Source organism: Hippoglossus stenolepis, chromosome 17 (assembly GCF_022539355.2).
Source record: "Hippoglossus stenolepis isolate QCI-W04-F060 chromosome 17, HSTE1.2, whole genome shotgun sequence".
Lineage (NCBI taxonomy): Eukaryota > Metazoa > Chordata > Actinopteri > Pleuronectiformes > Pleuronectidae > Hippoglossus > Hippoglossus stenolepis.
The window spans coordinates 12,589,961-12,611,733 of NC_061499.1; the positions used below are offsets into that span (position 1 = coordinate 12,589,961).

The 21,773-nt window shown below is 41.2% G+C and overlaps 1 protein-coding gene and 1 long non-coding RNA gene across 2 annotated transcripts in view; one reads left to right on the forward strand and one right to left on the reverse strand.

Moving 5' to 3' along the window:
- Window positions 1-21,773, forward strand: part of LOC124855026 — a 72,089-nt gene that overhangs the window by 34,041 nt on the left and 16,275 nt on the right. The window lies entirely within an intron of this gene.
- Window positions 1-21,773, reverse strand: part of calcr (calcitonin receptor) — a 55,758-nt gene that overhangs the window by 24,288 nt on the left and 9,697 nt on the right. The window lies entirely within an intron of this gene.

Below are 21,773 nucleotides of genomic sequence, written 5' to 3' on the forward strand. Positions count from 1 at the left end.
ACTGGGAAAGGTTAGCAGGATTGATAGTATTGGTTTTGGCTTTTGGGAGCAAACCAGTGGTAGGCTACTGAGCATTATTTTGACAAATAACTACAGAAAAGAGATGTCTGGATTTTACCTTGGATTTCTCATCTGTTTTCCAAGGTTTTTAAAACACGAAACTTACTGTAAATACAGTAATTGAAAGTACATATGAGGATGGATATTTTCATTAATATTAGTCCCAGATGAATCCTGTTCTGGATCTAGACTCAGAAAATGGTTAAGATAAGATAAGTAAGTCCTTATGAGAATCAGGAGGAAAGTTTCCAGACATGTGACGGATGCAAAACTGAAGTAATACAAATATTTCAGGATTAAAAAGAGTTGCCAGAAGATGTCCAACATTGAGAGCTTTTACTAATAAGGGCCGACACTGGTGTTGATGTGCTGAAAACAAAAATAACATGATTTCCGCTGTGGATTTCAACCATTAAGTCCTGCCTCCAACAAGCTCTACCCAGACGCAACCCCTCCCCTGAATGTTCCACAAAATGACTTTTTGTTGTGAAAATTTCTGACTCAGACGATCTCCTGCTGTGTTATTCAAAAGTAAAAGGTAATTCTAGTAAATTTCCTCGCACAATTTTCTGTACACTTTGCAGAGTTCATGTCTGAAACAGCTCTCCTAACAAGGTAGTTTTGGAAGGCACTGACAAACGATTTTTGTCATTTATGGATGGAGGATTCATTGAACAGGTAGTTGAATAAAAATCTGCAGGAATTATGTAAGTGTTTTTGGAGGTAGGTACCAGCTGAGGTGATCTACTAAAACTCCAGTAATCCCTAAAACATTTTAACATTAGAAAACACTCTCTGTGCATGAATAAAATATTTTCCATCAGTCCATTTCATATATTAATATCTCTGCTGCACATCTGACAGTTTACTCAACCTCAAGACTCCCGGCTATATTTATGTTTCAGCGGGCCCGGGTGGAGGGCTCTTTCTACAACTATGTCTTTCTATCTTACCCATTATCTCTGAGCATGTCTCTAAACATAGGCACCAGAGCACCCTTGGCCCATTAGCTCCTCTGTGATATGAACACTGAGGCCATGAAGCATGTGCAGTTCATTACAGACACCAGACCCCCTGTAGAGAAGACAAAGAGAAGCACTCAAACAGGATGGATGAGTGCGAACTATATGGCTTGTATATCAGATGCACCCCAGGAAAGCTGTTTGACATTAAAGCCGCTGTAGATCACATGACAGATCAATTACTCTGGGGCTTATGATCTTTCGAATTTTAATTACGACTTGAGCTCTAAACATAGAAACATTAGCAACATTATTTCCTGTGTGGTGACTGTCAGCATAAACCATAAACTGTATATAAAGATAGACAACTTGAAGATACATTATTTGGAGCCAGACTCTGCACAGTAGTGATTGTGGTGTGAAGGCAGGATATTGAGGCGCTGCCCATACACACGCTTGACCAATCACAAGTCACTGTCAGCAGGAGGAAGGGTTTATTACCTTTACTGCAGCCAGCCACTAGCAGCCGATCAAGATGATTTGTCTCTCTACTTTTGGGGAGCTGTCGTCCAACTTTATATACTGTCTATGGTGGAAAGCAGTGACTGTATGTGGCTGTAAAAGGAAAGTTTAGAAAAAATTCTGTCTCAAGGTTTTCGAAAAAATGTCAGACCTTGATCAGACATTGATTTAGATTGAAAAGCTTTTTTTTCCTTAGTTTTCTCTGGATATGTGGCTGACATTCAAATTTATCATCTGTCTTTGTATAAATTTAAACCATCGTCTGTCTTCATCATCAATACTCTCGTGAATTTCCAATCCCAGTAATGAATTTATTCTGACATAAAATAAGTTTGTTCTCGCAGAGGACTAATAGTTTGGAAGATGTGATCTTTATTTCGAATTTTACTTTTGATGGTGGCAGTTTTATAGCGTTGGGCTTTATTTTGTCTCTGTAGAAATTGAATTAAAGTGTCCCGACTCCCCCTTCTCCTCAATTTACCCCTCATCTCTCTTTCGTCTCCCCACCTTGTTTGCAATCATTGCGGCACTCTGACAGCAGAAGACAGAGCCACAGTTTCCTTTTGTAGGGAGCAGTCACAGGCACGATGACAACACCGATTTTTTGCTGACATCACATTAGTTGACAGACGATGCAGACGCTCGATCTGCCTCCCACCCCCCTCGACGTCTCACCATTTCATACCCCATCAGTCAGTCTGAAGAGAGCAGCCATACGGACGTGATTTGGCGTCCCATTCCCGGCACCGCGACGAATGAGCTGGATTACAATAAAAGCTCAAGTGAATTATTTTGATAAATGGACAGATAGTGGACCTTATCCACGAGGCTGTCACACAAGTCCTGTATAAAGAGCGAAAATATGTGCTGGTCTACAAGCGTAAAGGAATTGCTGTAGTTTAACAGATCTGCAAGAACACATCCATCATAACATGTCCCATTAAGTCATATTTAATACATAACTATCATGGCCTCCTGGCTGAGCTATCAGAAAATACAGGCATTGGTGAGAGCATCAGGTGCACTGGAGGTTTGTGTGTGTGAATACACACAGTGAGTATGTATGTAGAGACATGGTGTATGCACACTGAAGTTTTCTTAAGTATAAAGTATAAATATATTCATATTCATATTAAAGACCAATATTGATATGAGTGATACGAATAAAATCCTCGATTGCTGTGTATTCCTCTATTATATGCGCCATTTTGACTTTATCAATTTCTAGTTAATCAATGAACACACTCATAACTAAATCATTTCGCACCTGACAAATAAAGGATCATATTAATACAAAAATCATATAAAGATCCAATATTGCCTTTAAGCAGCTCTATTCATTCATATGCAACATTGCCCACAATGGCCTACAACAACCACATTTATTAGAAGAGCTATAAACAGTGGAGTCTTTCATCTTATGTTACATGATGACATGTTGCCCATAAAATCACATTATATTCCCACAGAGATTTATAATATGCATATGTGAACTGTGACGTTAATGGGACTGTGACGAAAACAAATTTTCCCTGTGATGTATAATCGCATATTGCATAACAAAAAAAGACCGAAAAAAAGAAGGCAAGTTGACTTTGAAGCAATATTTAATTAAATGGGAATATGGCCGGTTTGGAAAGTCGGATATCAATCTGACAATTTAAAGCATGCAGATAGTGTGTGTGTGTGTGTTTAAGATACAACAACATGAACATGGCTTTTTAAATAGTTAACACCAAAATATAATGAATCACAATGTTACATCATTAAATCAAGTACCAGTGAAAGAAGTGATGAACCGTAGGGCAGTACTGAGCCAAGCTCATGTGGACTGATCACTCATTCCCTTTTCAGCACTTCTCAAAGTGAGCATATTTCTGTGTCTGAGTCACCATCGCATTGAGGTGACACAGCTAAGTGGATAAAGCTCTGTAGCTTGTCTAATTCATGATATTTTGGCTTCATCATCTGCCTGAAAATACACTAAATGCCGGTATCTTCTATTAAAGGGGACATAGCATGCCCATTTTACCACAAGTTGATATGGTTCCTTGGGGTCTTAATGAAATGTCTGTAACATACTTTGGTCAAAATACCACAAGGGTCATTTAAAACAGCTCCTTTTTACCCTGTATAAAACAGCCCTCCACAGAGTGACCTGTTTTGAGTGCCTGTTCCTTTAAATGCTAATGAGCCAGCTCCCCCCTCCCCCCTCTCCCCCCATGATTTTAAACGATATAAATTACATATTTTATATGATATAAATTATCAAATATGCATCCCATACTTTGTATTCCCCTTCTGTTGTCCTGGAGTTTTAATTTTCCCAATCACATAATTAAATGTCCCCCTCTGCCCATCCACTACAAGCACACAAGCAGACAGACAGAGAGAGAAAGAGAGGGGTGGGGGGGGGCTATGAAGACCATCATTTACCCCCGAACCCCGACATTCAACGGGTACAACAACAAGCGGAGAAAGCAGAATCGCGGGCTGACCTTATATATACAGTCTATGGGGCTGACCAGCGCGGAGAAATGCACGTCCCGTGTGAACAGCCAGGCGGCTGCGTGCTGGAGAACGGCGCTGCGCTGCTTCCGCGTCCGGTGTAAACCCGGCGTAACGAGTGGGGGGGCTCTGTGTGTTTGTGCCAGTGTTACAGTAGTGCTGAACACTGCGGAAGTCTTCCACACTGCTGGCTGTGTGGCGTTGACACAAATTCCAGCTCACGCATGGGAGAGCGAGCGGTCGCGCCCGAGCAACTGCTGCAGCCTCCCAGTCCCAACGATCCAGACAAATGCCACATGTGAGTGAATCGCGGGCTGACCAGCGCGGAGAAATGCTCGTCCCGTGTGAACAGCCAGGCGGCTGCGCGCTTGGGAACGGCGCTGCGCTGCCTGACTCGCTGCGTCCGGTGTAAACCCGGCGTAACGAGTGTGGGGCGGGGGGATGAGGTGGGGATGGGCGAAGGCCATGTAGGGAGACTTCCAGTGTATTGTTACGACACAAAACACAGGAAGCTCATTCGAGTCACTCAAGCATGACGTTTCTGACTTAGAGGAACCATAACAAAACGCGTGAGGGTTTTTTTCCCAGAGTTTTTGGGTTGGTAGACATGCCAGATACCCACATTAACGTGTAGAAGCACTAACAAAGTGGAATTTGCATGCTAGGTCCCCTTTAAAGTAGAAAGCTCATGTCGTGTTTGCCTCCTCCTCGTGTTTGCCTCCTCCTCCTCCTCCTCCTCCTCCTCCTCCTCCTCGCCTAAATCACACTTTTCCCCCTGCATCCTCATTTCCTCTCTGGTCTCTTTTCTCTTTTGACTTCCGTATATGTTTTGCTGCTTTAATCAATTTCCTCTATCCCCTTGTTTTTCTCCCCCTCACCCCCACTCCCCCTCTCCTCTTCACTTCAACCTCTCCTTCGGAAGTTCTGCTCTCCTTCCCACTTGGGTTGCCTCTTTCCACCCATTTCCAGGTACATTCTCCCTCTAACTCTCCTGGCAGATCCAACAGATGCATCAGCTTCAGCGTCCTTTAAACACTGAGCAGGTTCCCGATGTGGTGACACATCATATTTCCAACTAATCTATCTGTGCTCCACAGAATACACTCCCATAGAGACATCCCCTCCCCTGCCCTGCTCTTCGTGACAGAACAATCAGACAAGACATAAAGCTAGTAAAGCACCAAGATTACTTATAAGAAAAGCAGCATAGTATAAAACCAAGGAAATAATGCACTATATTGTTCTATAATGTTTCTAGCTTATACTAAATGAAAAAATGCAGCAACATCATACTGCATATTTATATGTTTTGAAACATCCTTTTTCTGAGTTAACATGCTGAATGTAGTGCCTTAAAAAATTACCACGATTAAACCCCACAATCTTTTGCTAATAACAGTTCCACAATTGGATGTTTTACATTTAACAAATGCCAAATATCACTCTAAAACTGACAATTCCACCATCATTATGCTTTATAAAAATGAAAACAATATTATATATTACATCTGGTAAACGGAATGAAGTGACCAAAGGGGAACTTGAACTCATTCTCTCGCACTTTGGCGGTATGTCAGACAAAAACGCACTTTGTGAACCAGACCACTTCTCTGGGACCTGAAGGCCTGTAAAGCTACACCTGCTTAAACAAAAGAATAATGTTTTAATTTGACTTGTTCAGAAAGTGTCTATGAAATAGGACAGCCTCATCTGATGGTTAAGATCTATTCAAACTAGAAGATGTAAACTTTAGAGGATCCAGCTCCTGATTCTACACAGTGACTTTCGGTTTATTTTCAGAACTCCGAAAGTAATAAATTTGCTTTGCTGCTATTTCAAATAATTGGACATTTCTGTAATACTTGTTATTTTTCTTTGCAAAACAAAATTATGGCAGCTCAGTGCCGATGCTTGATCTTCAAGAACCTCCTGAAAACTTGTCTCTTCCCAGAACACTTCCTCTCCTATCGCATGCCTAACCAGCACTTACCGAGCACTTTCAGTGAACTACTTAATCTAATCTCCTACACTTTTTCTTATTGAACAGATTTAGTACTTGGCGCTTACTTCAAGGTCTCTTACTGTACTGAAACTTTACTATGTCTCACAGTTGTAAATCATTTGGTCAAAATGGGTATTTGTAATTAGATGTACTAATGCAGAGTTAGTGGTTTATTAGTCAAAAGTCCTCTGGCTGTTTGTTTTCTATTAATAATGATTCTTTAGCAAGTATTAAAATCAAGTCCCTGCGGCAGTGAGAGCCTTTCGAGGCCTGGTTTTCTGTCCTGCATCCCAAACAGTGTAAGAACTGTTTGATTGGTTTTCCAGACAAAGACCAAACTGGATATGACAGGCAAACCCATCTTCATGTTGAGTTAACAAATTAAGATGCAGCTGAATACACAATGGCTTCATAGTCTGAATTGATTGGACAGTTATCTCCTCCAGTAAAATGTGATTCATCCATGGGAGGTCAGTGTATTTAATTGCAGACAGTGTCCTCTCAGCTACATGTTGTGCATATTTAAGCCTTTTCATTCTCACATTTTTCGCCTAACGATTATCATCCAGTGGGTGCACAAAACAGATTTTTATTCGACGTTGCACCAAAGGTCACCCTTTTATAAAGGCTTCATTGTCAGGCCTTTTAAAAGACATTAAGTCCTGTCATTTACCCTGAAGGAGTTATACTGCCTTTCAGCATCTGAACTCAAGCACCTTTCCAAAATCTCATCTGTTTTGCGCCGGTGGCGTTGCAGGAATTATGGTTAGGGGCAATGAAGCAAGAGAGCATTGTGTGCTCGAGTGTTCCAGCGGCTGGAAAGAAGCCTGCAGAAATAAGAGGGCTCTCCCTGACTCTGTGTTGATTCATATCTGATCTCTATCTCAATGACATCCCACACACTTCCGCCCCACGTTGAGAAAGAAATTGAAGGGGATTGTGAGGGATTACTAAGAGAAACATGGACAATGGCACAAAAAAGGCTCATGGTGAGGGTCATCACATCATAGTCTAGACATTATCCAGATACATTGCTTTATCCAGTGCCTCTGTTAGTGCTCTACAGTGCACCATCTCTCTCCTTTTCATTTTTCTTCTAACTCCTTTCAATTACAAGAAACATACATCATATGTAAATTGAAGTAATTCGCTTTTTGCCAGGCAGACTGATGGGAGCCTTCTTGCCCTTTCCGTTTCTCCATGTATGACTACATGGAACAGGTTGGAGCCTTGAGAGCCAGTCTTCAACTCCAACAGCTAATAACTCATCTGTGGTTACGTGTCACCATGCATCTTGAGGATGACTGTTTTTTTTTATTATTCTCAGTAAGTTAACATCCCAAGGTGAATACACATTTTTTCCATTCCCCTTACATCCCTAAAGTTTGAGCAGTCTATCCGGGACGTGTACTGTATTTTACCTGCCATAAATATGCATGTCTTTTGAAGTACAACAACGTATTTACATCTCAGAAGGTAGAAGCAGAGCAGCAAGCCTAAGGCTAGGAGGGATTTACAGCTTGTTATGATCAACTATCATGGCTGGAAAATGCTATGAGCCATTTGAAAATAAAAGTATGTGTTAAACCTGGAAAAACAGACTTTTTGCTCACTTAGAGTCAAGCTGTAAAGACTGCATTGACATACAATAGTATCTCCTTATAGTGCAAAGATCGTATATAAACATGGACGACGTGTTACCACTAGGGTTGTCACTTTTAATCAGAAATTCGATCATCATTTAAACATGGGGAGGAATGTTCATATTCAAACTGTAACCTGTTCAAATAAAAAATACACAGTCTAGAAGCGCATCAGACCGACTAAAGTAGTTTGTCTTGTGATCCAGTAGAGGGCGCTTACTATGGGCTTGACCAATTGCATTCCCATATCCCAAATATGGGCGCCATCATCTGGCACTTTCAACACTAGTTTGAGCCGCAGTCTGAGCAGTTGTGATCATGGTGTGGAGCCAAGAAATATCGAAGTCCCACCGATGCATAAGATCGACCAATCACGTGTCAGTCTCAGCAGTCAATCATGACATTTCACTTTATTTTTACAGCATCAAATAACTAAATAAAACCAAACTAATCTGAAAACAAAGATTTGAACCGGGATCAGTGTGATAAGAACAACTTTAGATGTCAGAAACCATCTGCAGCTAACCACCAGGGGGCGATCTCTATCCCCTTTTAAGGAGCTGTCATGTTATCCATCTTAATATCCAGTCCATGCTTAAGGGTGATATCGTTTCCTACACGTTACGCGGGTGCGCAATAAGATTTAAACATTACAGCGGGAACACCGGCTTGGAGCTCATTGTTTTTGAGGAATTAGACTTGGGCCATTTTCTCCATTTTCAATTCAAAAATATTGATTATAGCCACTGTAAATTGAGTTATAATAATAAGTGAAGTCAGGAGAAACAACCTAAAGTGAACTTCTTCCATCATTCAATTACATGCTCCATGTACATCCTGGCAAGGACCTGCACCCATAATGCTCTGGTTTTTGCAAACGTCTTCCATTCCTTATTTCCACTTCTCCTCCTCTGTCTGTCTCTTTCTCTCCCTCCGTCTGGGTGTCAAGGTTACAGTCATGGTGGTCTTTGCATTAATGAATATAGGGACCACCGGGACTCAAAAGATCCAGAGTACTCCCCATCGCACTCAGACCAGTTAACAGCTGAACCAACCAACTGTCCAGTCCAGCTCACTGTCTGACCAGCTTCAGCTCATACACACAAATCTTTCCTGTTGTTTTATTTATAAGGTGGGGGCTCCCCTCATGAAAAAAACACGAGTATAAATGCATATAAATAACAGTACGACATTTCTGTAGAGCCCCACACCTGTTCACATCTAATAGGAGTTTTGTATGATAAATGGTGTTTGGAATAGCAGATACAGCCCCGGTTTCCATCGGCTAAGGAGAATGAACCCTAAAGGGGAACTGCACAGAATTACCCAGATGATGTCATCAGAGTTTTCTTGTTTCAAGTTTGAGACTTCAGTTTTTTCAGGAAGCTTGGGTTACAACATGAAGGCGTATGATTTAAAGTTGAAGAAGACAGAGAGGGTCTAATGACCAAGACTATGAAGTTGCATTTTGGAAAGTGTAGGATACAGCTTTCCTTGGACCATTCTAGAAACTAAAACTCAGGATATCTTGGCATCTGTTGTTCAAATTCTCCTAGATTTATTTACCCTTAAAATCTTTCAATGCGGTGCCATGCAACAGAAATCCACCACAAAATAAAGACTTAATAAAGTATTAGTAAGTATAACCTCTAGGTAAAATGAGTCTCCTAATTATTTCATTGAATATATGTAATAATGTATAATAAAATATTATACATTCTATAAATACTTAATTCTCACCAAAAGCCTTTACGAGCTTGTTTTGCTCCAGCAAACTTCAAAGTAATCACATGCTACTTCAACCAGCGAATCTGGCATTCCACAGAACACCTCCACAGCACATCGTAATCAGATGTTAAACAGTGTCAGCCATGCAACCAGCCCCGGTGAACAAAAGAAGAACACTGGTTTGATTGCTGCATTCGAAGCTTCCGCTGATTTACATACAAGTGATTAATTCAGACTAATAACACAGCATCCCAAGGGTCACCGCTGAGATGCTGTGTGGTTAGACAACCGGTTTCATATCAGGGTTGTGAAGTGCATCTGGAAGCTGGAAGAAACGCAGGTCAAGAAAGGCTATAATCATAGAGGTCCTGGTTTTGTCTTCGTGTCCCCATTACACAATGAGTAATCTTGAGGACAGCTGCTCCTTTCATTAGTATGTAAATCTGCATTTACAAGGTTTCATTTTCTTGATTCTCGCCATATGGGAATCTGAGATGGTCAGAACGCACAGCCAATACTAACAAGAGCGCCACTATAAATCTGCATTTAAATCACATTAATATACATTTCACGCTACATAATTTATGATGCTCACTGAAGACAGAATGTACTTGCACTACGGACTGTCACTAAACATGATGGGATTTCCAATAAGTAAAAAGATTACTGAACTGTGTTGTCAGGTTAATTGAATATAAACTACCTGTTATATATTCCCCTGAATAACACTTCCTCCTCCTAATACCAATAAACAAAGGGCGCTTTGTTCTGCTCCCACCCACTGACACTGACTCCTTCCCACTAGGTTTTTTGTTTACTTCCTGAACTGATTAAGTGTCACTTTAAACTTTCAGCCACTCAGAAGCAGTGTTGACAATTTCATCTGCTTATAGACATCTGCCACAGAACAGGGGGGGTATTTTCAGGGGATCAAAGTCCTTTTCATCTGGCAACCTGTCTTCTCCCCAGCCTCTCCATTTCCTCTAGACTTTCCACCGAGCGTATATATCTCATCTGTCAACCAACCATTGACATTTGTTTGTCTCATTTCCCAAAAGCAAAGAGCACAGGACAGATGGCGAATACACTATGACCTCTGCCAGATTCGACTTCCTTGTAACAGAGAGGAGAAAGCTCAGCTCAAACATAGGCTACCACAAAATGAATTGGATAAAATTCCACAAAACTGTACCAGAAAGTTATGACGTTGTAGGAAATATACCGAGAGTAAGTTAAAGTGTCAACTACCTCATGTTAAACATGAGGCTCCTGCCAGCGGCTACTTAGCATAGCTTAGCACAACGACAGGAAACAGTTAGCTTGGCTCTGTGAGGCTGACGAGTGGAGAGTGAGGGAAAATACTGAGTGAGTGTAGCTCTGCATGTTGACCCCTGTAACATGTATTTTATTCTCAAGTGACCTCTGGTGGTCATGGGAAATATGACAAGAGGAAGTTAGGTGTATATAGCCTACTGTGCAGCAGCAAAGTCTGCATGAGGAGGAGGTTGGGAATAGGTTTATTTCCCCAAATGTCAAAGTATTACTTTAAAGTACATCTCTAAATGTAATAAATGTTAAATATATTTTTTTTACAGAACTGGGGTTTGAATCACTGAAGTCATCCTTCTAGCTTTTCATGGGATTTATATTTTTCTTTCCCCCCTAGCCGATTCACTTTCTTATTGCAGACATTACACACCCATGCTTGGCTTTGCAAGCTGAGCCCTCCAGAAGTCCTTCAGTTGAACATGATCAAAGGTTATATCTTGACTTTAAAGCAGCAAATCAAAGGCGTTACTAAATAATAAGATGGATCAAACTGCAACCGTAAGTGCAAAGAGCCATGGACGATGAGTGGACAAGTGGTACAATTTGGCTGCACAGGTCAGCTTGTGGAAGCATTTGCAGGGAAGAGGGTCTACAAATCAAAGATAAAAGATAAGCCCCTCTGGATCAAGGATCGCGGTCAGACTGAAAATGGATCCCAGAGGATGAGATCAGAGGCCCAGAGGGCAGAGATCCAACTTAATCCTGCTGCTCAATCTCAAACTCAAACAAGACAGTTCAAAAAGCCCCAGAGAGCAAGGGCTTATGAGGATGGTAGATGATTGGCACCGATTGGAACAACTAAAAGCTCTGGGATGTGAATGGAACGGGTTGTATGGAACAAATATCCACAATGATAAATCAGGCTAGGTGGGAGGAAATGAAATAAGAGGCTGACAAAAATAGCTCAGTTACAGCGGTACAGCAAAAGCACACCATGAGACAAATCACGGTCATCTTAGCAGAGGATCAGTGATCATATCGGTCAAGACTGCACATTAACAACTGCAAAACACCAACCCACAATACAGACAAAACATCCACTTAAAGGAACCCAGAACACAATAGTCTGCCTGTAACCTTTGCTAATGTGTTTTCATCACAGGAAAATCTTATGCAGTTATGGAAACACATTTCCAAGAAGGCTGAAAGCATTTCCCTAAACCAACACACAGTTCACCTCCACACAAAACATGTGTTGTACTGTAAATATCACCAGCATTGACATCCTGGTACATACATCTGCTGGGCTGACAGCAGAGCAGCTGCACAGAGACGTACACACAATTTAAAGTCAATCAACCCAAAATACTTTATTCTCACGACTTCAGATGACAATGAAGCAGATGAAAAAGGGGGGAGGGGGTGGAGTGTTATCAAGCATGTCTTCTTCAGGCTGTGTGTGTGTGTGTGTGTGAGAGAGTGAGTGTGAATGAGAGGAATTAAAGCCTGTCTCACTCCCTCTCTATCTATATTTAGTTATGCACTGCTAAATTTGTTACTGGCTGCATTTGTGTGTGATTACATGCCGAGGTGTTGCAACCGTAAACACTTGGTGGTTCCGGGAGGGGGGGGGGGTGTATGCGTGTCTTTGTGTGTGTTTTTTTGTGTGTGTATACGTGAGAGTGGAATCAATAGAGAGAGTAAAATACTGGCAGTAGTTATGGCACATTGTTATGAGTTATAATAATAATTTACTTTCCACTACAAAGAGCTTGTGTAAAAAGCCTGTTTGTGAAATGGCCAAGTGTCTTTGTTGGAGTCAATAAGAAACAGCATGATGAGATTCTCACTGAGTTGCAGAACTAAATAAATGTTTTAAAAAATGGCAACGTTTTCAGTGAATTCATCATTTGCTGTTTGCACAAGAAGAACAAAAGAAGTAAAATCAAACGTATCTGAACCATATTCAACTGCATGGCATCATTGTATAAGAATCCCATACGGCTGAATTTCCCCGAAAACAACAGCGTTATGCAAGAGTCATTATGGGGAAAATACCTGTTACGTGATGATATTTCAAAATATCAAAATATTTTCCATTTCTATTGTGTAATGTCAAGCAGAAGAGTCCTCCATTAATTATCATATTATAACTGTTTGGTGTGATCATTCTACAACAACACACAACACTTTACAGACCTTACAGAGGGAAACTGTTGAAAGCATCAGACAGTGAGGATTATGTGTCCTGTTCGAGAACATTAAGAACCCTGGGGGGGGGGGTCCACACAACCATTCACTCATCCCTATCGGTTTTACACACACACACAGAGAGAGACTATCTTCTCTTGAAATAGACTACGTTATTTTTAGCCAAAGAATAATAATCTGTTAAAGACCAAAGCAGATGTCTAAAGCATTTTTCTTCCTGCGTATTGTTAAGCACAGACAGAGCAACTTGAGCCACAGACACATACTTACACCCCTTCCATTGACTGCACTGCTTTTTGCCAAGCGCTTAACTCCAAATAAATTACTCCAAAAATTCATCTCACAAACATATATTTTCTTAACTTTATAGATATCTTCATCTGACAGGTGAACTCAGAAAAGTCCCAAAACAATGAAGTTTACAGAGGAGGTAAAAACTAAAATCCACCTTGATTGGAGGCAGCAGATAGTGACAGACTTGAGTGTTGCTGCTGCTGCTGCTGCTGCTGCTGCCTGAGCAGAATTACCTGGAAAGAAACCAAGCCCAAAATGATAAGGCTCCCAAATCATTAACAGACATGGGCAAGCCAATTTCCTTGTCCCTGAATAACAGAACTAATTACATTGTTGAGATTGGGAAGGAACGCAGCTCTCACCCAATGACATACATGTCCTTCCTCACTCGTGTTAATCAACTGCATAATGGTGATTCAAAGTTCATCATTCTCTGACCTATGCCTTCTATCTGCAGCTGTGCAATATTTACAGCATTTGTAATTGTAATTTATCAGTGGTTGCTGCTAAATCCAATGTAAAACAGGGCAGTAATTCTTTCACTCCCTGTAATTGGTCATGCCCTGGCACCTACAGTCAGGCCACATTAAACTGGCTTTGGCAGAGTGTGGATTATTGACTGCAGCTCAAGTGATAACAAAACTCCCTCTATTTCATGTGCAAATAGCCACATCCTTATCTTCCCCACACTCATCATTCCAACCACTGCAGAGTACTTCTAAATCATTTAATGTGTTAAATCTTGTTCATTTCATCTGTACAAAAACTGAAGTGCAGAAACCACACAAATATAATGCACAACCACCTGCAAAACCACAACTTCTAGTTTTCAACGTTTCTTTTCTCCCAAATTGTGCTAACCTACACCAAATGTCTCCTGGCTGTAACAACATATATTAGGGTAGCGACAAACTTCTCATTTAACAAAAATTTCCTTCAAAAGTAATGGGAAAACATATTTGTGTACTATAGGAGCCATTTTCTTTGGGGCTAATTGTATGCAGGACCAAATTGGTCCATAGATGTCGTCATTATGCTTTGCGTTATTTGTCATATATGTAGGAACTTTAACTCTAGGAACAGATGTTGCTAGATGGAGGAGCACGTACAGTTTTTTACCGCCGCACCACACCATGTGAATGCACACGTGTGTGGGTGCGTGCGACTATGCCGTGTACAGTCCAAATGTCAGTCATGTTGCCTCAATTTGTCTGGTGCTTACTGCAGACTTAAAGATGCTCTGGGATCGGGGTATTATTTCGTCAAAATGATGGATGTAGGAGCGTTTGGAAAAACAGAAGTATAGATAGGCTACTTCATCAAACCTCATTGCCATGCAATAGAGAGCACATAAGCAGTATCATGCAAAGGCAATTAAGTAAAACGTTTCAGGCTTAAATGTCATCACTTCTCTAAAAATAGCTCCAAATGAGATAATAACTCTTTATTTCAGGCTCAATTTCAATATCCTGCCTTTGAGTTTTCTCTTTTTGAAACCGTCTGAATAAAATGAAAAAGAAGGGGATGTGTTTAAATAGTCCTCCCTCTTTTGTTGGATACTTGATCTGCCGTGCTTTCATTTGGTCGATGAGTTCAATGTGGTTCATCACAATGCAAGGTCTTATCGGCGGCAGCTGAAGTTGTTCTTTTTGCACGTGGGCTGGCTAGAGACGAAACGTGCATTAACGCACAATCTCCCACAGATATTCACAGAGGTGAAGAGAGTCTTTCTGTCTCCCATTTCCTCTCTGTCTGATACCATTACCATTATCTGGGCCATGCTCATGGCAACCATTTAGAGCCCAGGCACAGTCTGGTCGGCAAAGTACACCGCAAATTGCCCCACTATTAACTAATCAGTGGATGGATGTACACTGATTCGTCTGATGTTCTGCACTGTTACTATCACAGTCGGCCTCATAACAATCCATTAGCACCGTCACAATTAAGTTTTAACATGAAGACGTGTTCTTCCAAAGTGTTTTCACCACACGGCTTAATGTACAGTGATGTTACAGTTGAAATGTGACTGACTGAAAAAGTAGCAGTTCAGTAATTTAGTAACTAACCCCTGAAAACATGTGGACTCTTTCCTCTTGATATTTTGACTCTTATTTGACAGATAAATGTTACAACTAAATATTTTACACACTTGTTGTGAACACTCTAGTTTTTACGTGTATAAAATGGGTAAATTAATTTACTGATAACTTTGACAGTCGTACCGTTTTTTAATAGATTAAAAATGTTTTTTAAATTGTGTGCATGCATGGAAGAATCAGAATGCTGTATCTTTATCAAATTTGATGGGGTTTAAGTGGGACATAAACTACGTGCAATATGATTTATAAGTGACTTTAAATTTCCACATGTATTATTAGCAACACAAAATAATATTTGTTATGATTTTTATTATTTGAATCATTATTGGGCCGCACGGTGAGAGGCCCTATTGAATTGTTATTTATTAGGGCGAGCACGGTGAGGCCTATTATGAAGGTTATTCTTATTATTATTATTATTATTGTCATCAAATGAATTGGCTTTTTGAGGCTTAACATACTGAACTTACAACTTTGCACAAAATTAACGTGGGAATTTCTGGATAATTTGAAATGGCGTGGCAAAATGGCTCAACAGCGCCCTGACACAGCCCCAGTTTCGACCGATCTTCCAGGTGTATCGTACCAATCATGAAAAAGTCTCAAGGAGCATTATGAAAATAAGGAAGTCATTTGTTTAGTGGCATTTTGGCATATTCATTTCTTTGATGTACTTGTCCAGGGCTTTATCTGATCAACTTCAATGATGTCATCACAACAAGACGGAATCAAACTAAAAAGAAAAATTTTGCAGGTGTGGCGTGGCCAAATTTGATTACATCAAACACGAGGTTCTGTATCTCGGACATACGGGTCCAATGTCCAAACTGAACGTAAGACAAGAGTCCGCCTGATGACATCTCCACGAAATCATGACTAAAATCACGCGCCCCCTGGCAAGGAAATGTCTTGTTTGGAACCTCTTACGAGGTATTCCTCTCACTGCCCACGTCAAACCTGTCAAATGGGTCTCAGACATTGATAATGAAGGCATAAACTGTAACTTTTCTCAAACGCCATAATAGTGGCGTGCCAAAGTTCATCACTGCCGTCACGAAATTACTATAACTTGGGGTTCAAACTCCTCAAACTACATTTGTGTAGCAACAGCCCTGCAAACATTCAGATGGTTTAGAAATGCGGGCATAATACTGACTGCGCCCCCTACAGTGCAGCGGCACTAGATTGCGACATGTACAAAAATCGCGTGTGTCTTTCATAACAAACAAATAAGTCATTGATAGATATGCACCAAACAGAAGCCCGCCATTTGATTGCCATTTGCTTCACATTATCTGATATACTTGTCCGGCTTTGATGACTCAAATTGAGATGAGTGTCATCACAACAGACGATCAATAACTCAAAGATCGATTTTCCGTGGACGGGGTGCCTCATTTGTTACCATCAAAACAGAGGTCTTATCTCGGACATGGACAAATCAGTCAAAGACATAGACAGTTCCCGGCTGATGACATCTACAAAATTATGACTTAAATCACAGCCCCCTGCTGGCTACAGGAAGTGATGTTTTACTTGATGCACTGCTCTGGCTGCTTTACAATATACACTCAAAAGAGCTCAGTCAGTCATTTGACCATGGTCAGAATTGTGACATTTCCAAACCGAACATTGAGGTGCGGGAAGATCATCCTTCGCCACAGGAACGATGTTGTCATACTCAGTGTGCATTGTCCTATCACTACCAAACTTTGTCACATGATTATAGTCAAGCCTGATCAGCCCATGTCAGTATTTCTTGTCATAGCCCACCTACTGATTCGCCATGAAACAGAAGTACTTGTAAATCCACTCTGCATTATCAACCGCTCGAACTGCTGACCTATGATCACAATCTTGCCTGAGATCCATATATAATATTAGTTCAGGGTCAACCCCCTACTGTCAGTGGAAATTAGTTGTTGTAACATTGTCAATTGACACAAATTGCTCACTACATCAGAGCCCCTACTTGAAGAATATATTAGTCCGAGGTAATAGTGATGCGCTCTACCAGGTAGCTTTGTTTTACAACTATCATTGATTTCATAAATGTCGTGTGTGCAATTGGATCGATGAATAGCAGCAAGGATCGCGTGCGGGAGGACGTTTATACTTTGATGCCTGCCTGGCGCTTTACTACAGCAAACAGTCAGTCAAGTCATTTGACCATGGTCACAATTGTGACATTTCCTCAAACCGTAAACATTGAGGGGCGAGGATCATCCTTCGCCAAAGGACAGATGTTGTCATAACTCCAGTGTGCATTGTCCTATCTAAACTTCTGTCACATGATTATAGTCCAGCCTGATCAGCTCCATGTCAATATTTCTCGGTGTCAGCCCCTTTTGAAAACAGGAGTACTTTAAATCACTGCATTATCAACCGGCTCGAACTGTGACCTATGATACTTGACTGAACATCCATATATTAATATTAGTTCAGGTCATAGCCCCCTACTGATCAGTGGAAATTAGTTGTTGTACATTGTCGATTGTCAAATGCTCACGCATCAGAGCCTACGAAGAGATATATCAGTCTGTGGTAATAATAGGATGCCACTACTGGCAACAGAGTAGCTTTGTTTTACAACTATCGTTCGATTTACATCAAATGTTCACAGTGTGTGTGCAATTGATGGGGATCGAATGAGCAATAGGCAGATCGTGCCGGGGCGAAGTGGCGTTTTCCTCGAGCGCACTGAGCGGGTGATCTTCCGAACAGGCTTCCGGCGTGCGCCGTCAGTGCTACCGAGCCTAGTTATTATTATTATTATTGTCATCCAAATGAATTGGCTTTTGAGGGCTTTAACATACTGAACTTAACTTGCCAAAATTGAACGTGGAAATTTACGTATTCTGGGTAATTTGAAATGGGCGTGAATGGCTCAACAGCGCCCTGAACACAGCCCCTAGTTTCCTTGACCATCTTCACAATCGTAGCCCAGGTGTATCGTGACCAATCATGAAAAAAGTCTCAGAGCATTATGAAAACGCAACAGGAATCCCCATTGGTTTTAGTATTTTGCCATATTCACATTTTTACTTTGATGTACTTGTCCAGGGCTTTATCTGATCAACTTCAATGAGATGTCACAACAGAGATCAAACTAACTCAAAGAAAAATTTTCGCATGTGACCGTGTGCAAATTTGATTACACGCCATCAAACCGAGTTCTGTATCTCGACATCCATCGATCAAACTGACACTAAGACAAGTCCCTGATGACATCTACACAGAAATCATGACTTAAAATCACAGCGCCCCCTGGTGGGAAATGTCTTGTTTTTGGGTCTACCGGGTATTCCTCTCACCCGCCCGCAGCCCGCAAACCTGTGTCAAATGGGTCAAGACATGATAATGAAGGCATAAGATTACTGTAACCTCAACGCCATAATAGTGGCGTGGCTAAGTATCAGGTGACGATACTAACGTGTTGAGGTTCAACTCAAACTCATTTTGTCCCCCTGCAGACATTCAGATGGTTTAAATGGGCGTAACTAGCCCCTACAGTGCAGCCCCTGCCATGTACAAATACGGACATGTGTCTTTCATAAAACAATAGTCACTGATAGATATGCTCGAAAACAGAAGCCTGACTTAGTGGCCATTTTGGCCATATTCACATTTATACTTTGATATACTTGTCCCGGCTTTCTGATCGACTAAATGAGATGATGTCATACAACAAGACGGAATCAAACTAACTCAAAGATATTTTTCGGTGCTGGCGTCAAAGTTGATTACACGCCGAGTTCTTATCTCGACAAATGACATCGGCAAACAGACATGTAGACAAGAGTCCCGCTGATACATCTACAAATATGATAAATACACGCCACCTGCTGCTACAGGAAGTGACATGTTTTATCTTGATGCCTGCTCCTGCTGCTTACAATTAAGCTCAAAGAGTCAGTCAAGTCTTTGACCAGGTCATGTGTTAACTTTGGTCGGCACGACTTTCATACTCAGTTGCATTGTCTATCACTCCAACTTTGTCATGATTATAGTCAACCTGATCAGCTCCATGTGAATATTTTCAGTCATCCACCTCTGATTCGCCATGACAGGAAGTACTGAAATCCCTGCATTATCCAACGGCTCAACTGCTGACCTTGATCCAATCTGACATCCATGTATAATATAGTTCAGGGTCATAGCCACCTACTATCATGTGAAATGTTGTTGCATTGTCAATTGAATTGCTCATCAGGCCTACTGAAGTATATTATCCGGTAATAGTGGCGCCACCTACTGCAACAGAGTAACTTTTTTACAACTATCATTCGATTACATAAATGTTCGTGTGTGCAATGGTGTCGAGCAATTAGCGGCAGGATCCCGACCGGAAGTGAAGGTTTTCCGCCGCAGGCAGCGTGCGGGCGCTTGGTATGACGCTTCCACCGACGCAACAGGCTTCAACGGTCGGGCGTCAGTGCTGCAGCCTAGTTATTTCCTGGGACTTTCGGGCCAGAATGCTCAAATAAAACTTTGCAAAATTCAAGTCAGATATTTTTGTATTCTGAGTAATTGATGTGAAAATGGCCAACAGCGCCTGAACCAGCCCAGGTTTCCCTTTGACCGATCTTCACAAAATCGCCAGGTGATACCAATCATGAAAAACTGGCATTATGAAAAAACAGAAGTCCCCATTTGGTTTAGTGGCCATTTTGGCCATATTCACATTTGATGTCTTGTCCAGGCTTTATCTGATCAACTAATGAGATGAATGTCACACAAAAGACGAATCAAACAACTAAGATCGATTGTGGACGTGGCCAAGTTTGATTACCCCATCAAACACGGTTCATCCATACATGGTCAATGAGTCAACTAGACACTAAGCGTCCGGCCTGATGACATCTGCAGAAATCAGACTAAATCACAGCCCCCCTGGAAATTCTTGTTTTGAACCTCTACGTGATATTTCTCACCTGCCAGCCCGCAACCTGTGTCACATGGGTCTCAGACATTGATAATGAGGCATAAGATTACTGGATTTAGCATAATAGTGCGTGGGTTCATCAACTCGCCAGAACGAAACTATAACGTTGAGGTTCAAACCCCCTCAACTACATTTGTTAGCAACAGCCCCCTGCAGACATTCAGATGGTTTAAGAAATGGGTGCATAAACTGCTAGCGCCCCCTAAGTGCAACCGGCCTACGATGACATGTACAAAATCGACAGGACATGTGTCTTTTCATAACAAACAAATAAGTCTCTTGGATAGATATGCTCGACCAAACAGAAGCCCGCCATTTGACTTTAGTGGCCATTTTGGCCATATTCATTTATACTTTGATATACTTGTCCCAGGCTTTTTCTGATCGACTTAAATTGAGATAGGTCATCACAACAAGACGGAGATCAAAACTAACTCAAGATCGATTCCTGACCGTGGGTGGCCTCAAGTTTATTACGCCATCAAACACGTTCTGTATCTCGACATACATGGACAAATCGAGTCAAACTAGACATGTAAACAAGTGTCGCCTGATACATCTACACAGAAATATGACAAATCAGCGCCCTGTACAGAAGTGACATGTTTATACTGATGCACTGCTCTGGCTGCTTTACAATATACAGCTCAAGAGCAGTCAAGTCATTTGACCATGGCAAATTGGACATTTCTCAAACCGTAAACATTGAGGTGCGGGATCATCTCGCAAGGAGACTGTTGTCATAACTCAGTGTCATTGTCTATCACTCCAAACTTCTGTCACATGATTATAGTCAAGCCTTAACAGCTCCATGTCAATATTTCCTCAGTGTCATAGCGCCACCTACTGATTCGCATGAAACAGGAAGTACTTGTAATCACTCTGCATTATCAACCGGCCCGAACCGCTGACCATGATCACAATCTGACCTGACACATCCATATATTAATATTAGTTCAGGGTCATAGCGCCACCTACTGATCGGTGTGAAAATTAAGTTGTTGTAACATTGTCAATTGATACAAAATTGCTCACGCCATCAGAGCCCTACTTGAAAGATATATCAGTCTGCAGGTAATAATAGTGATGGCGCACCTACTGGCAACAGAAGTAAGCTTGTTTACAACTATCGTTCGATTACATAAATGTTCAGTGTGTTGTGCAATTGATGGGATCGAATGAGCAATTAGCGATCGCGCCGCGACGAGAAGTGGTTGTCCTGCCGGCAAAGCGAGGCGCTGGTCGTTCGCCTCTCCACCGACAGGCTTCACGCGGGTGTCGCCAGTGCCCGAGCCTAGTTATAATTATTATTTTAAAACACTACCATAAATTACAGCATTTGCTGAAATTACCATATTAGATAATGGATTAGATTGATTGTAATTGGTTAATTATTAACTTTGTTATAATTAGCCAATTAATATAATTACTTCTCAATTCATGTTGTTGATTTAAAATGCCATTCTCATTAAGACTGCAATTTACATTTAAAAGTTCCCTTAATGACACTTAATATAATAAATGATA